Below are 18,340 nucleotides of genomic sequence, written 5' to 3' on the forward strand. Positions count from 1 at the left end.
TAGTTTACATTCATTTAAGCTTTTTTACTAGCTATAAGTATATACGGATGTGTTAATGTGTGTGGCTGTGTGTGTGTTTTCTTGTGTGGGCTTGTAATGTTTGTAATATTAATTTGGCACAGTCGTAAGAGCATCGGACTGGCTGCCGAGTAATGTTTGATCCGGCTCTCTGCAACCGGGTTCAAATTTCGCCTAGTTATATTTTCCTTTTGGGGTCGATAAATAAAATGCCAGTCTATTTTATCGTCGGGCGACATGTGTTGCAACCACTGTCTTTCTTTTTTTCCCCATCTGTGCGTTTTAAGACCAAATTCTGCATCTTATCTCGCAAGGAAAAAGAAAATAATTTTAAACTAAATATTGCTGTTTGAAAAACAGAGAAAAGTGATATTGGAAGGGCGGAGAAGCGTGCCGCGGAATTTGCATAAAGTTTGAGCTAGAGGAGAAAAACATATACTGCATAGTTGATCAAGCTTCGCTAGATTGAAGTATGTAGTTTTATATTTAAACTGATAATTAACATAGTCTCTAATTTGGCACTATGCCAGAAAACCTGAGGAAAGGGATCTAGCCAATTGCATCGATCTCAGTACTGTGTCGATACTTTATTTAATCAAATCCAAAAGGATGAAAGGTAAAGCTGACTTCGGCGGTATTTGAACTCTGAATATGAATAGCCGAATGATAATTGTTTTTACTTTAGAGACAAAAGCCCAAATTTTAAAGGGTGAGAGTTAGTCGTTACTGTTGACTCCAGTACTTGACTGGTATTTCATCTTATCGACCTCGGAGGCATGAAGGCAAAGTTGACCTCAGCGGAGTTTGAACTTTGACGAAATTCCGCAAATCATCCCTGTCTGGTTCGCTATCATTCTGCGTATCCATCACCCTTATCTTGGTATTTATAATAATAATCAGAGAAGTATGGATTAGAATTGATAGGGTGCCTCACAAAATGACTTCCATTATCTCTTCAGGCTGTTTACGTTCTGCGTTCAAATCCCGCCGAGATTAAATTTGCATAATTTAACCTGGGTGGCCAGTAAAATAATGTACCTGTGATGTAATTGGACAGATGGTATCAACTAAGTACGTTCCCGCAAAATTGCTAGTTTTGTGCCTAAATTGGAAAGGTTATAAATAGCAAAATACAACGAAAAGTAAAATGAAAAAGAAATAACATTGGACGGGAACTCGGTTGCGCAGTTATAAATTATATTCCAAGCCACCATTAGCTTTAGTCATTAATCCAGTTTAGGTTCGTGATATATGACTTAATACATACGCCAGGACAAAGTTATGAACGTCATCCAGTTTGCTTCTGTTCTATGCATCCTCTAAAAGAAAAGACAAAAAATGAACTGTGTATTATTATACAAATATAGTTTAATAAAGCAAAGGAGGAAGTGAGGTATCATATCTTATAAAACCAACGTAGTTGTCTGTCTGCGTTTTGCTGACAGCTACAATTGTTCAGGCGGTGTCTTTTCATAGACATGGCGCCTTAACGCAAAGCCACTCGTTTTCCACAATCCTTAAATATAACAATCATTCAATTATTTAATAAGTGGTCAATGAATTATTTCTGCATTCAGGAGAGATTATTCAAAGTAGATACTTCTATGTTTAATCCAAGTTTGGACATAAGAGAAAATACGAGAAAGTCCCAAGAGAAGTACGTCGGACGAAAACTGCATTTTTTGGTAAATATTTGATAGAAATAGTGTAATTTATGGAGTGGTATTTAAGGCAAGACTAAATACATTAGGGGTAAGAATTTGATAATTAATTTCTGTATGAAAGTGTTTACTAGAATATATTGGTTCTAGGTTTTATTTCTCTCACTAAATCAGTCGGTTTTTAAACTAAATTTCAATATACAAATTTATTTTTAAAAACACATTATAAGTTAGCATTTATTTAATGTAAAAATAAAATAAAAATAGAAAAGAAACTTTAAACGGATATTTTTCTTTTAGAGCGAATTAAAATTGAGGTAGAGAAAGCAATGTTGGTGATGTATTCACTAGGCAGCTTTGTAATAATTTTATATCACATGATTAAATCTGAAGTACATTTCCAATGGTGGTTTTGTTCATATACGGAATTTGAAAGGACTTTTTTTCTATATGTCGGCTCAGGTTTGTGAAATCAAATCGTTTCAGTTACCGAACGTTTTTATACAAGTCTTCAATTAGAGTGCATCTGTACATTAGTATCAACCTTTGTTGGTAACGAGTAAGTCATACATACATACATACATACATACATACATACATACATACATACATACATACATACATGTATACATACATACATCATACATACATACATACATACATACTACATACATACATCATACATACATACATACATACATACATACATACATACATACGTACTCACTGACGTGCGTGTGTGTGTGTGTGTTGTGTGTGTATGTGTGTGCAAGTGTATTTTGATTTCGAATTTTCTAGAAAAGGTGGAAGTAGAAATAGATAACGCTTATGAATAATAAATAGCGTGTAAATATTTGGTTTAGAAAAAAAAACCCTTCGGTGGAAAAAGTAGCAGACTGTACGTAGAATACCCATCCTCTGTAAACATGATAAACGTTCTACCATTATACCAAAGGTATCCTTTGAATTTCTCCGTCCATTTCAGGTGTTTTGTTCTTACCAACGAGAATTGCATGTTGTTTACATCATAAGAATTTAGAAAACTTCAGAGACGTGAAACAAATCGATTTTAACGGTAGAACTCAAAATACACAAAGCTATAATAAATAAAAGATAGAAAAATTGAAGATTGGCCACACCACTTTTTTTTGTAAAGTTATTTTCAAAGTTTTTGGACTTTATCATTCTGTTTAATCTTCTTTCCCCTGAAATTTTAAAAGGGTTGTAGTATCTTTTTGTTTCGCTGCCTATCCTTTCTTATATTATACTTATAACAACCAAGCAATCAAATTACTCTTTTGGTTCCTCGAAAATGCTGTTCTTGGTGTACCTGCTTTGTTTTGACACGCAAGTCTGTGACGATAAGTGTGTATGATAATATATCAGAACTTCGGGCTAGCGATACTTCAAACACTAGTGTAAAATTATACATAACGCTCCCAACCCATTAATTATCATAGATACCCTCAGCGTTGTTTAATCACCAGCATAACAGACGGTAGTTTTTTTAGTATGTCGTTCACAATGCTACTTTTCATCTTGTTTGAGAAAGATATAACAAATCTTTTGTGGGACTTGACTGAATCTAGTCAAATTGGAACGGACTGGATAATATTCAAGTGAGGTTGCTGTAGACAACGGATTCAGACATTCAAATATAATAATAAAAAAAAGGAAAGGTTGTACATACATCCATACATACTGAAACATACTTATATGCTTGATGGAGTAGCTGTATTGTCCCATTCTAACATTTTAACAAAGTGAGGTGAACTTGGAGTAGATAAAGACCTCGTGATTTTATATTTAAGGTTAAAATGAATGCTTGGAAAAATATCTTTTTGGCCTTTATGTGGAATGCAAAACTACATAGGCCGTCTCTTTTATTTAGCAGAGGATAAAATAATACATTATAAATGTGTACTGTATTATTATATTCCTCTCTTTCTCCCTTCCTTCTTTCTCTTCTTTCTTTTCTCACGTCCAGTTCCCTTTCTACTTTTTCTCTCTCTCTCACTGTACATAAATCTTCATACTCTCTAATAGCTTTTGTTTTTCATTGCCCCATTCTTTTCCCGTTATCAATTTTTGTTGTCTTTCTTCTTTCAGGTGACCGAGCAAAACTAGGGCTAGATTTTTTGTATTATTTATACACTTTAGATCTAGTTTGATGACATATAAAAACAAAGCAAAACAAATAGCGGTGACAAAGTGCATACTGGTGTATGTGCACATATATATATAACTGAATGCATTTGTATCCATGTATATTCATGCGGCAGTATGAGATTTTGTTACAAGATTTAATATATCTTCAATATCTTCTTTCCACACCCTACTTCATTTGCAACACCTTGCCTGTAAGTATAAATAAACCTATCACTCGCTAACACTCAGTCATTTATTCAAATAATTTTGACTAAATGACCAACGTAACAGTCTTATAAGCGAGTAACACAGTAAACACTTCTCCAACAAGCCTTGTGGCTTATAGTAAATAGCAAAATACAAGATGCTTAAAACTACATTCAGCAAATACATAAGGTGGGGGAATGTTTTAATAGCTAAGACATTTAGTTTCGTCCCTTAACATTCTGGGTTGAAATCCTATTCAACTAGACTTTACCTCGTATTTTTATGAATCGACTATACATCAGAAACAGATCATGAGAACGCCAGACGCATTTCGGATTCATGAGCCTTGTCAATGGCGTGTACATCAGACTACGTGCTTAGACGAGACTCGTCGCTTCCGATTTGTAGAAAAGCAGTGATTTTGTATATTTGGTGCGCCAGAATGTAATATATGTTTCAATTAATTCTTTTTATTTGCTCCAAGCGCTGCAATGCATCCTGCATAGGTTCTTGATAGAATTTTTAAAAAACGTGTTTTATAGATTTTTTTAAAAGGCTTTTAGTCAGGGTAAAAGGCAGTACCCATGACTCCTTAGAGGACTTCTGAAACAGGTGGGAAGAAAGGAAAGATCTATCCTCACACCAGAAACCCCTCCGAACACTTATAAATGAGTGGACATTGCTAAAATCATCCAAGATGCCAGGCGATAGGGTTAAACCAGGCAAAGGGTTAAGTCTACTACTCAAGAAGTCATGGCGAAAAGGTATGGAATAAATGCCGCCAGCATTCAGGCCAACGTTCTTTCAATTCCAATACATTCGCTGCTTTCTTCCAAGGAATCTAGTGCTCTTAGTTTAGTTTTTCCTTGGAGCTGGCCAGATTGGAGTAATCTCGAATATAACCAGCTGAAATTGCAAAGATAATCTGGAACTCGACTGAGGAAAGAAAACTCCGAATGACACGTCCTACACAAAATTCATATGTTTATTCTTGTCCGTCGTGGACGTGTCTGTAAGAGTCTATCAGGCACGCTATTGGCTGACTATGTGTACACATAACAAGACGTGACTGGTCGACGCAGCAGCTGCTAGTTGAGCAGCATTGTATAATTCTGCAGTTTTGAGTCGTGCTCACTTATAACGTTGTCACTTTACAGTCTTACAGTGTAAGCAACAGCAGTGTACGTTATCGGCTTTTCGTTATACATTGTTATTACTTGTCGTTATGGAAGGTGAAGACGTTTTTGTTCGAACTGAGGATGAAGGCCCTGTTGAGGAGGCTGCAACGGCTGTGAGTGAGGCAGAGGTTGCTCAGGTTGAGAGCCAGGAGTCACAGAACCCGTGGCCCCACGTGGAAGATAATTTATCCTTACGTCAAGGAATAAGAGGAACGCCAAAATCCTGTACTTCTGGTGCGTCATGTGCCAGCCTAAGGAAACCGCAATCAAAGGACAAGCGACGAGCCTCTACAATTTGATGTCACATGTCAAGAGGAAACACCCACCGCATGCCATCCAGTTTGAGGAGAGGATAAAGGCCGGCTCTTCCGTGGGAAGCACCAGACAATCTTCTGGTAGTAGTGTCAGCAGCCAGTCGTTGTAGCCATGTGCAAAGAAAGCACGCCAACACAGTATTGTCAATATGTGGTTAAGGAGTCTACGGTTCCTATGTTGTGTTTAAGGAGTCTTCAATTCCTATTTCTAACAATGCTGGTGCTCACTGCACCCATGTCACTCTTAGTGACGATGAATTATTTCCTTGTTGGTTTTAAATTGCTGCTAGCCACCTTGAGTATTATTATTATTATTATTATTATTATTATATTATTATTATTATTATTATTATTATTATATAATTTTAAGTTTTTAAATTTACAACTTCGTAGCATTTTTTAATTACAGATTGCTCAAGGATGTCCCCTGGGTGGCGACCACCACGATCAGCTGGGGATGACAATACACTGGCTGGATCCCAAAACGCACACGAGACAACACGCAGTCCTGGTCTGCTCTCGGTTCAGAGGACATCACGCATTTGATGTTCTCGCCCAGACTATGGTGAACACTCATGTTCCATCTGCAAGATAAGGTGATCAGGTCCACGACGAACAACGGCAAAAACTTTAAGACATTTGTGGAGTCTGGTAGAGAAGTTGAAATCTTGCCAGACATTCGTGAGGAAAGTTTTATAGATTTTTATGTATGTATGTATGTATGTATGTATGTATGTATGTATGTATGTATGTATGTATGTATGTATGTATGTATACTCTTTACTCTTTTACTTGTTTCAGTCATTTGACTGCGGCCATGCTGGAGCACCGCCTTTAGTCGAGCAAATCGACCCTAGGACTTATTCTTTGTAAGCCCAGTACTTATTCTATCGGTCTCTTTTGCCGAACCGCTAAGTGACGGGGACGTAAACACACCAGCATCGGTTGTCAAGCAATGCTAGGGGGACAAGCACAGACACACAAACATATACACACACATACATATATATATATATACATATATACGACAGGCTTCTTTTCAGTTTCCGTCTACCAAATCCACTCACAAGGCATTGGTCAGCCTGGGGCTATAGCAGAAGACACTTGCCCAAGATGTCACGCAGTGGGACTGAACCCGGAACCATGTGGTTGGTAAGCAAGCTACTTACCACACAGCCACTCCTGCGTATGTATGTATGTATATATGTATGTATGTATGTATGTATGCATGTATGTATGTGTGTATGCATGGATGTATGTATGTGTGTATACATGCATGTATATGTGTATACGTCTGTATATGTATATGCTTGTGTATGTATTCGTTGATATACTTTATTATTCACTGAAGTGTATGTTGAATGACTTACATGCGGCTTTGTTATCCTTTATATTTCCTTGTTTCATTAATGGCCACATCAGAAGCAATGATAAAATATTTTCAGCGTTGTTTATTTGTCTTTGAGATTGCATGGTGAATGTCTCTCTCCGACAGTTTAAAATGTAATATTCACTCTGTAAAGTAGCGATAATAAACATGTTGGATACAAAAATAAACACTAACCATTCAATTAGTTATGTAGCGAGGAAGTAACTAGTTTCCCAACATCAACAAAATTCGACACAACACAACAATAACTGTTACAACAGCAGAAAATACGAAAAATAGAAATGACACAACACCAACATCAATCTCTACAAGTACTGTAGTAGTAGTAGTAGTAGTAGTAGTAGTAGTAGTAGTAGTGGTAGTGGTAGTGGTGGTGGTGGTGGTGGTGGTGGTCGTCGTCGTCGTCGTCGTCGTCGTAGTAGTAGTGTGACTAAAACGGTGAAACTAATGGACAAAGATAATTCGGTGTTTATTACAGAACAACATACGTCTTTGTTCCTGCTATTAATTTGGCTTTTGTTGCAGAAGGTGCTAATGGTAGTGGTGTTGTGGATGCCATCGTTATTACCAAAGTCAGTATCGACTTCGTTATCGTTATTTCTGATTGCTATAAATACATCATGTAAGCATTTTTTTTTTTTTACTTTTCTCCGTCTTTTTTCGTTACAAAACAAATAAATAAATAACTAAAGGGGGAAAGTACTGTTATAATAATCTACAGCCCGTGTCAGAGGTGACATGTGAAACCTTACAGGCTAAAACTAAACCTATTTTGATTAATTTCTTCCAGATGGCATTACCTGCAACGTATTCCATTTCCGGTGTTTTTTACTTGGCATCACTGCACTGTATAAAAGAAAACAGAAACGAAGGAAAAAGTAAGAAAGGAAAAAAGAAAGAAAGAAAAAATAAACACAACAAACAAAAATGAAAAGTGTATTGTTACTCAAATTCGTTTCTTGGGCTTTTATAAATAAGCAGCCGAGGAAGTGAAGTACTACATCCATGTAGTATATTTTCCGGTATACGAGTCGAATTTTTCAAACCAAAATCTACATTAAAAAAAGGTAGGTTGACTTATATACATTAAGACGATTTTAGAGGACCAAAAATTTCATTATCTTTTCATTTGGAAAGATAATGACAACATTTGAATATTTACACTGCAAGTTTACACTATATGAGTCGATTCGTATGCTGGAAAATACGGTAAATGTAAGTGATGAATTTAGAATAATACAGATAAACATTTATGATCCGGAGGGGCAACAATTTGATCGTCTGTGTATAGAGTTGAAACTTGTTCAGTCTGCACTCATACGAGTAAGACGCTTTTGTTTTATTGATTTCGTACATAAGTTACTAGCGAGATATGTCGTTGGAAAGTGAAAGAGATTATATAACATATCTTTCGCACGGATATTAGAGGTGGCAATGAGGTGGATTAGTTTACTGTTGGAATAGAGAATGGGTCGCAGATTAGACTCGTTGGTAGATGATATTATGCTCATGCTGTTGAATGGGCATTATTGACTCGACATTATTAACTTAACTTGGGGCCGACGGTATCGACATATACCCCTCCCTTCGAAATTTCTGGCCTTCATCATCATCCATCAGCCAAGTGCCCTCTCTGTGTCAAGACTTTCTTGTTCCCTGTCTTGTGCTGCATGCATACAATCAACCAGGCTCTTGTTTCCAGTCCATTCTTTGAGGTTGTCATTCCACAAACATCTTTGACGATTTTTTGCTTCTCCTCCATACTTTTTGTCAAGATGGTCTTGGGGGTTAGAGTGGTAGAATATTAAAGTGTCGGACAAAATATCTTAGGGTATTTGTTCTGGCTCTTTAAGTTCTGATTTCAAATCCTACGGTGGGCAACTTTTCTCACTTTAGGGGTTGATAAAATAAAGTACCAGTGCAACACTAAGGTTTGATATAATTGAGTATACACTTCTTCTACTTAAATATTTACACGTGAATTAACTGCTAAGATTTTAATTTGAATTAGGCTGGACGTTATAAACTTCTGTTTGAAACTGAAATTAGAATATGATATGGGCAATGGTTTCATCAACTATTTTGCAAGTGCGGCACAGCGGAGACACTTTCTCATTCCTCAGGTTGACCCTCTAGTTCGTGACCAGAGCTTGGTCTTGTACTGCCAGTATAGTGCTCTCAGTCTCTTTTGTTAGGGTTCCTTTCATCAGCCAATCCCACCTATTTTTCGAGCAACTTCTGTTGTGGCTACATGGAATTGATTGTGTAGTCCATTCATGCATAGTTCTTCTTCATGTCTTTTTTGTACTTCTTCCTTTGTTTTCCCTTTTTCTCGACTGCCAATACTCCCTCGTTCCTAACTGTCACCAGCAAAATTTCCTACTTTGGGCTAAGTATCTCTTCAAACTCTTGAGTTCGATACGCACACCGTCTTCTACACTTATCAGTCCCCTTCCTCCATTTGCTCTCTTCATGTATAGGCGATCAGTGTCCGCACGTGAATGATGAACTCCGTGCGTCGTTGGGAGCTTTCTTGACTTCCTGTCCATCTCCTTTAGCTCCTCCTCTGTCCACTTCAGGATTCCAGCGCCATACCGAACTGCTGCGACTGCGCGTGAGTTTATTGCTGAAATTATGTTTCTGGCATTCAGCTTTGAAGCCAATATTTTTCTCACTCGCCGCAGGTACTCACTTTTTGTCTTTTCCTTCCTTCTTCGTCTTCTTCTTCTTCTTCTTCTTTATCTTCTTCTTCTTCTTCTTCTTCTTCTTCTTCTTCTTCTTCTTCTTCTTCTTCTTCTTCCTCCTCCTCATCCTTCTTCTTCTTCTTCTTCTTCCTCCTCCTCCTCCTCCTCCTTCTTCTTCTTCTTCTTCTTCTTCTTCTTCTCATCATTATTATTATGAAAGGCGCCAAACTGGCAGAATCGTTAGCACGCCGGGCAAAATGCTTAGCGGCATTTCGTCCGTTTTTACGTTCTGAAGTCAATTTCCGCCGAAGTCAACTTTGCCTTTCATCCTTTCGCAGTTGATGATAAAATAAGTACCAGCTGAGCACTGGGATAGATACAATGGATTAGCCCCCTTTCTCAAAATTTTAGGCCTTCTGCCTATAATAGAATATATTACAATATCATACGTTTACATATATTATTCTTCATACATTGTTGTATTTCGGGGTGGTAATTTTTTTTTATGGCCAAATAAGCACACGCACTAAATATTCGTTCTTGTATCTTATTGTATACAATTAAGTAATATGTACAATTTATCTAATTGTAGTACAGTAAATAATAGGCGTAGCTGTGTGGTAAGAAGCTAACCTCCCAACCACATGGTTCCGGATTCAGTCCGAGTGCGTGGCACCTTGGACAAGTTTCTTCTACTATAGCCTCAGACCGATCAAGGCCTTGTGACTGCATTTGGTAGACGGAAACTGGAAGAAGCCCGTTGCATGTGTATATATTTGTGTGTATGTGTGAGTGTGTGTGTGTGTCCGTCCGCCTTCGCTTGACAACTGATGCTGGTGTGTTTATGTCCCCGTAACTTAGCGGTTCGGCAAAAAAGCCCAATAGAGTAAGTACTAGACTTACAAAGAATAAGTCCAGGGGTCGATTTCGTCGACTGACACCCTTTAAGGCGGTGCTCCATCATGGCCGCTGTCAGATGACTGAAACAAATAAAAGAATAAAAGAATTAGATAAATTGTACATATTAGATAAATAATTGAAAGGCTAACTGTTCATTGCTGGGTGTTGAAATATACACAACTTTGTCATTAATTTTCAGCAAGAAACCAATCAATGGCAGAATCAGCGGCTCACCAGACAAAACGTGTAATGGTTTAATTATGTTTTCAAACGCATTAAATTCAAGGGCAGAGATCTGGGACAGAGAACTGGGGAAGATCTCTCATCTGTCCTTGCATCTAAGTAAGGAATTTTAATCAGGAATACATTTGTCTAAGTCAAACATTCCAATCAAAGCACCCTGAAGTCTGGTAAGTTATCTATATTGGGAGAAGGCGCGTGGCTTGTTGGCTAGGGTATTTGGCTCACTAGCGTAAGGCCGTGAGTTCGATTTCCCGTCACGCGTCTTGAGCAAGAAGCTTTATTTCTCGTTCCTCCAGTCCATTCAGCTGGCAAACATGAGTTGTACCCGTAATTTAAAGAGCCAAACTTCTTACACTCTATGTTACACTGAATCTTCCTTAGAACTGCGTTAAAGATACGCGTGGCAGGGAAGTGTCACTTACACGTTAATTTTACGACCAGACTGTTAGGTTGATCGTATCAACTGGATCATTCGTCGTTGTAACCGACGGAGAGCCAGGCCATCTACTGCGGATACAATAAATTTCTTTTGATCGTTTCAATATTTTATTAAATATGTTTTCCAGATATATATCTTGCATCTAGCGGGAGTTAAAAGAAAAAAGTTTAATTCTCGCTACTAGTCTATCAAGTTAAACAAAATACATATGTAGTTGTTGTGTTAGACTTCTAAAATGACAGTGGTATTCATATTTTATTGGAGGCGGATGAAAATAAAAATAGAAATAATGGTAATAACATGTCAGAAAGTCGATGTGGTTGGTAACAAGAACAACATAAATAAGAACGCAAACAAAAGAAAACAATAATATAATAACAAATGTACCAGAAATATTTAATAGTGAAATTGCGAGAAAACTGTGATTAGACATAATGCCAGTTACTGGACGAAACAGAAGAAAACTTTCTCGACCAAGCACAATCGTGTAGGCAACTGTATTTTTAAAATATGCGGTGACAATGAAATTCTCACGTTCAAGCAGAGAAATAAAGCGGAAAGGCTTGTGAGGTGCTTACATCGTAGTGTATAAAAGAAAGACATTCAGGAACGGTGAAATAGAGTCACAAAAATATTCCGTACAAATGTGGATGGCCTTGTGTGGTATTTATATGGTACGGTATGAAAAAGGATATGGAACAGGGAAAGTGATCTGAATAAGGAAGGACAACGTAAAAATATATACTAGGCTGTTCTATATGTCTGGGACTGGTTCTACTTAATGTAACATCTATGTGGTGTTGAGATGTGAGGATGTAAAAGCACATGAAGTAAACGTGTGTGGTGGTTGTGATAAAGAACTTAGTTTTATTCTCTTTAAATGTGTGTATCTGTAAGACAAAAAGCGCAAGAAAATTGGAGTTAAGGGTGAAAAGAAGTAAACTGAAATGTTTGAAGGTACGTGAAAACATTTCGTCTCCATTGACAACAAATAATTACAAAATTAACAACAAGCAACTACAACAATCACAGTCGCTACAACCATTATTACACCAGGAACAGTAACAACATTAAGCTGAAAAGTATTTGTCCAACCAACAATAGGTGCAAGAAAATTGGAGTTATGGGTGAAAAGTAGAAAACTGAAATATCTGAAAGCACTTGAAGACATTTTGTCTCCATTGACAACAAACAATTACAAAATGAACAACTGAAACAACAGAAGCAACTACGGTAGCAACAGTTGGTACAACCATCATTACACCAGGAACAGCAACAAAATTAAGCTGAAAAGTATTGGACCAACCTACAATGCAAAAAAACTGCATTGGAAAACAAAATGAGAGGAGAAAACATGTCAATAAATACTTCAAGAAGTTACTGAAGACGAACAAAAATACAGCACAACGTCATCCGGAGATCTCAGTTGTGTGCATTAAATAACTAGGATAGCCTGAAGTATTTTCGAGTTCTTGGCATAAAACTGTCTCATTCCGAAATAGTTTTATAACTGGAAAATTTACTGCATTTAATTGTTGAAAATTGCATAACGATCGATTGAATGATTATGTTATTGATGATTTTGTCTTCAATGCAACTTCAACTGCTGCTGTTTTCTTGCATTTACGAAGATGATTCTTTGTAATTTACAACTTATAAAATAATTCTTTCTGCTACAGTTGGTGCCCATAAACCATATAAATTTCAACGGTGAAAGACAATATTTCAACTGGTCTGAAGTTACACAGGAGCGCGCGCACAACACGCACGCACACACACACACGCGCGCACACACACATGCACACACACACGTATGAAGTATGTATATAAATATGTAGAAAATTAATTTTGTTTACAGATCCATGCTTGCAATCCAGTATAACGTCCTGATGTATTTGAGACATTGTCATATGATTGGATGTACCCGTTTGGTATCGAAATATTGTTTTCTTGCTGGGACCCTATATACTGCCAGCTAAATTCTTCGTCTCTCGGGGGAAGATGGAGATGAATTTAAGAAAACGTTCCGCCAGTGTACTTTCAGGAATTTTCGGGAAATTAAATATTACTTGATTAATATGTGCGTTATCCAGAATATTGACACGTATTGAAAAATATGAGATATTGATTTTTGGATGTTGACATTTTTATTGGATCTACTATTACTGTATCTTTTGTATATGACAGTCGTGGATATATCAGAAGGTGATATTAAATCTCATTAGCATTCTTAGTTAACGTTACGAAATCCTATGATTCTTCAAATACTTCCGTAAGTGAAGCTTCAGTATCTGCAAATGAAGGGTTCAAATGAAAAATTCCATGCAAGAGTAGAATAAATGTTGATAGTGTATCCAGATTAGAAGCAGCAGGAGTTGAACAGGAATGAACCAAACCTATAAAGTTTGCTGTCTTCATTTTTCTTTACAGAGTTTTTCTTGTTTTGTGTTTCACTAAGATATATCCGTTCCATTCCTGTTAAAAAATTACAAAATCCTATTTTGCAAAAATTACAAAAGCACATTCTGAAAATGATTCAAAACTACGGACACAACAATGAACGATGTATGAAATTAAGCGATGAAATACGAGATCAAATTCTGCATCAAGCTTTTCAAAAACGTAAAGAAATATTCAATGTAAATTATTATAGATATTAATTTACCGGAAATGGGTTTTATGAAACAAACAGTTAAGTGTATACGATTAGGCTTAGTTTTCTGTACGATAGAGTATGATGACATGTTTATCCTACAATTAGCTATATTCTATGAACTGTTTAACAGTTCATGCAGCTTGTAACATCTCTTGATCATTGTATTACACGTATATAAAACTGCATATTAAACGTGGAAACGCAAAGAAATAGTAGAGTGATGGACTGTGGCTGTACCAATTGTGTCAAATGACGAGCATGAAGAGTTTCCGACTACATAAATCAATTACACACTAGATAGCGTAGTTTTAACATGTATTTTGCTTCTAAAAAGGCAGCGATTTCCCATCAACCCTACTGCTATCTAATAATATAAACCCGAAACAACTCTCTCTAACTACAGGAAATTGTAACCAAGTATTCTCCAGATTCTTCGTTGCTGTCTTCAAATTGGTTATTTCAAGATAAATTAATACGGAAAATAATATAAAAGGGAAGAATAGGGAAGATCTCGGTTAGAATGCCGGTAGACGGGTGACATTTCATAGAACAGAAAATTCTCTCCCAATACATGCAGACATCATAGGACGATAGAAGTTAACTCTCAGCACATAAAAGGAGGCCTTGATGACTGTACAAATATATGATTCTTACATACCTTCAACATCTTTATGCAAAACCGGTGAACAACAAACATAATGCGGAAAATGCATGACTTGACCGTGTACAGAATAATGATATCCAACGTGGTCATAATACCTCACATTTCTGAAAAGATTCAATATAGTCAGCTTTAAATTTCCTTCCACATTTAGGATGCATTATAACAAAAGAAATAAAAGCGAATACAGTAAAAGTCATCGTGTTATTCAAAGGTTAAACTTGTTTCAGTCATTGGACTGCAGCCATGCTGGGGCACCGTCTTGAAGTGTTTTAACGGTATTTCGTCCGACTCTATGCTCTGAGTTCAACCTTCGCTAAAGTCGACTTTGCTTTTATCCTCCCAGGGTCGCTAAATAAGTACCAGTTGAGCACTGGGGTTGATGTAACCGACTTACCCCATCCAGGATTTGGTGGTCTTATGCTAAAATTTGAAATCAATATATAATTTCATCAAATAGTTCATATTTGTTTAAATTTAATTTCTCGTTTCATTTTAAGGCCTCAGCAATAAATATTTCCTGCAGCACTGGGAGGAATGTTTTCACCAGTACACTTCCAGCTACCTCAAAATATCTGGTTTTGTGTCTTCACCAGGAATCAATATATTATAGTGAGTCATTTTTATCTTGTGTTATATTCCTAAACACCCGTATTTCAGAGCAACTCACCTCCGTTTCTGAGATTACCACATTGTATCCTAGCTGCATGCAATACCCAGAATTTGTAATCAATTTATCTTCCTTAACTCCCGTTTATAATCTGTGGGAGTTTGATTAAAAAGTCGTAGATAATTAGGTGGAACCCTGACTCTTTTCGAGTCAGGGTTCCACCTAATTATCTGCGACTTAAGTATTTTTATCGTTTTACTTTTCTTTATTTATGTATAAATTTTTTATTTATCTTATATGTAGTTCATGAGCAATACGATCGACAGCGTACACAAGTAACAATTACTGCAAACATGTCAGACACTCCCATTAAGAAAACGTGTGTTAAATGCATTTTCACTTACATCACATAAACACAGCAGAATGTCACTATATTCTCATCTGATCTAACTTCCAGTCAAAGAGATTCACTTTCTTCGCTGCATGATATCTCTGGCGTACACATGCGCGCAAAAACAAGGGAGCTCGCTTTCTTCGCTGCATGACACCTCTGACGTAGACATGCGCACAACAACAAGAGAGCTTTTAAGATACATATTCTTCTTGGACATGTCTCACGCTCCTACAATCCAGCTATTTAAGGAGGCAAGACTTTGTAACGAGCATCTTAGTGGAAATTTGGGTTTAGGATCTGCATTTAGCACCAATATACTTTTCTTGGTAAATTTCACAAGCCAGTTTTACTTAAAAAGGCCGATTGGATCAAACGTGGAAACATTAAGTGGATTAGTTCTGAGATTATGTGTATGTATAATTGTCCCACTCAGCCTAAATCACGATCCAACATAAAAGCCTGTACGTTGTCTCTCAACCTGTTATATATAACAATTAAATCTGTTAAAGCACATTCTAATAACTTTAAAAGAGTCGCATTAAATAATATGAAACATGTGGCACTCCGCGTAGGAAAGGAGGTGAGTTGCTCTAAAGTGAAGGTAGCTGCGGTGGTAGCAAGAGTATGGATGAACCCAGACAAACAGATAGGTTTGCAACTTGGCACATGGAGAAGCAAAACCATGTCGGTCAGTGTTTCTTAAGGACTAAAACTCTTGGTTAAGAGCTGGATTCTGGATATGCTGAACAGATCATGATAAATCTGATAGCCAGTAAGTTTCGACTGAACAAGCACGTAGAAAGCGCCTCTGTCAATCTCCGCATATCTCGAACATTCGTACAAACTCAGCTTTCAGCATAGCTGTGTCTGAAGAATTTGGCCAGTACGATGCAAAGTCTTCTGCCTCGATAGCACTCTGAGGTCAAGAATTCTTGGAAAGGCAACACTTCGTCAACTAGCATCATGATATTGGATTCACATCATACTAATGAGTGCAGAAAAACATATTCCTTAATCTGAATAAATCTCTCTAGTTATCTCTACTGCAAAACACTACTGGATGTTTCTGCATGATTTTAAATTCTGGTGGAAAATATAGTTTGGTTTACTGCAAGCATATAATCTTTTCTACTCTAGGCACAAGGCCCGAAATTTTTTTTGTGGAGGGAAGGGAATTGATTAAATCGACCCCAATACGCAACTGGTACTTAATTTATCGATCTCGAAAAGTTGAAAGGCAAAGTCGACCTCGGCGGAATTTGAACTCAGAACGTAAAGACAGACGAAATACTGCTAAGCCCGGCGGACTAACGCTTCTGTCTACTTGCCGCCTTACTGCAAGCATATAATAAACCACTAATTTTCTGAACAGCGCATAATATTATCCTTCATTCAGTTTTAGAAAACATTTTTTTGAAAAGAGCTGAATAGTGGAACAAAAGGCAGTGATTCAAGTTTAATGTATTTTGCCTCTAATATTCACGGCTGCTTTCATTGGTTGCTTTATTTCATCTCATTTTATTTTCGTTTATTGGTTCTACCGTTATTCATCGTGTTTTACGGCCATCTCATCATGATTTATTTAGATCTCTTACTAATTTTTTATTATCATCTTTAACATACTATCTTAGTTATGAATGCATTTTTTACTGCATTAAAGCGATCTCGTTTTCTTCAAACCTTTTGACTAAGTGATTTCGAGTTAGCTAAAATGCAGGGAGAAGTATATTGTATTTTCCAGCATACAAGTCGACATAGTATATAGTGTAAAAACGTTGTGTAAGCATTCAAACTTCGTTACTGTCTTTCCAAATCCTGATGTATTTCACATGAAATTTTTGGTCTTCCAAAATCAACTTGTATAAGTCGACCTACCTTCATTTGGCTGAAATTTTTGATCTGAGAAATTCGACTTGTACGCGAGAAAAGACAATATCTGAAAGAAAAGTCTTTGAGTCACATCTAATCGTTCGACCGACACAGACGATTTGGAGCTTGACAAAAACAACAATCAGACAAAATTATTGATCGATTTTTCAACATCTGAAAACATTACGATACAACTTTTGTTGTGCATCATTTCAGGGATTTTATTAGAGTTGATGATAGATATTCTTTCAAAGAACTGGCAGTTAGATCTTGTCATTACATATGTATTACAGACAAAAGGAAAACAGCTTATGTGAGTCGTCTGTTTCATTAAGTCTCGTACCTTTAGGCTGTTTTAAACTATACATGTGTTACATCTCAAACACAGCAGATATTAATGTTTAACAAGTGTTAGCTACATCAAACAAGTTTTAACTCTCCATGTCTTGTACCCACACACATTCACATTTCACTATAAAGCTTTCCACATATTTGGTACCCACGTTTCATGCCCTTTCTTTTTTTCTTTTTTCGGCGAAGGAACAGTGTCTTTCATTGGTAGGTCTGGTAGAAACATTGAAAGACAAACGGAGAAACTTTTGGTTTGTTACATAATGAAATACATTCAACGAAGGCTAGATAAGATAGTTTAGAAAAAATATTTAAACAAATATGAAAATTAGAAAAAAATTTTAAAGGAAAAAAAACATACTCAAAAAATCTTTGTAATTATAAAATAAGTGAAGAAGAGAATAGCGAAGAAAGAAGGGAATCAACACATAGACAAATACAGAGAAACACAGGAGGAAAATAACTTTTTTAAATAATGTAATGCTTAGTAAAAAAAAAATAATGGTTCTTAGATGTAAATATGTGTGATTGTGTAAGCGCGTGTGTGAATGCATATACATACACGTGTGTGTATGTGTGTATGTGTGCGCGCATGGGTGTGTTAGTATATGTGCGTG

The sequence above is a fragment of the Octopus sinensis genome, linkage group LG2 (assembly GCF_006345805.1).
Source record: "Octopus sinensis linkage group LG2, ASM634580v1, whole genome shotgun sequence".
NCBI classification, from domain to species: Eukaryota; Metazoa; Mollusca; class Cephalopoda; order Octopoda; family Octopodidae; genus Octopus; species Octopus sinensis.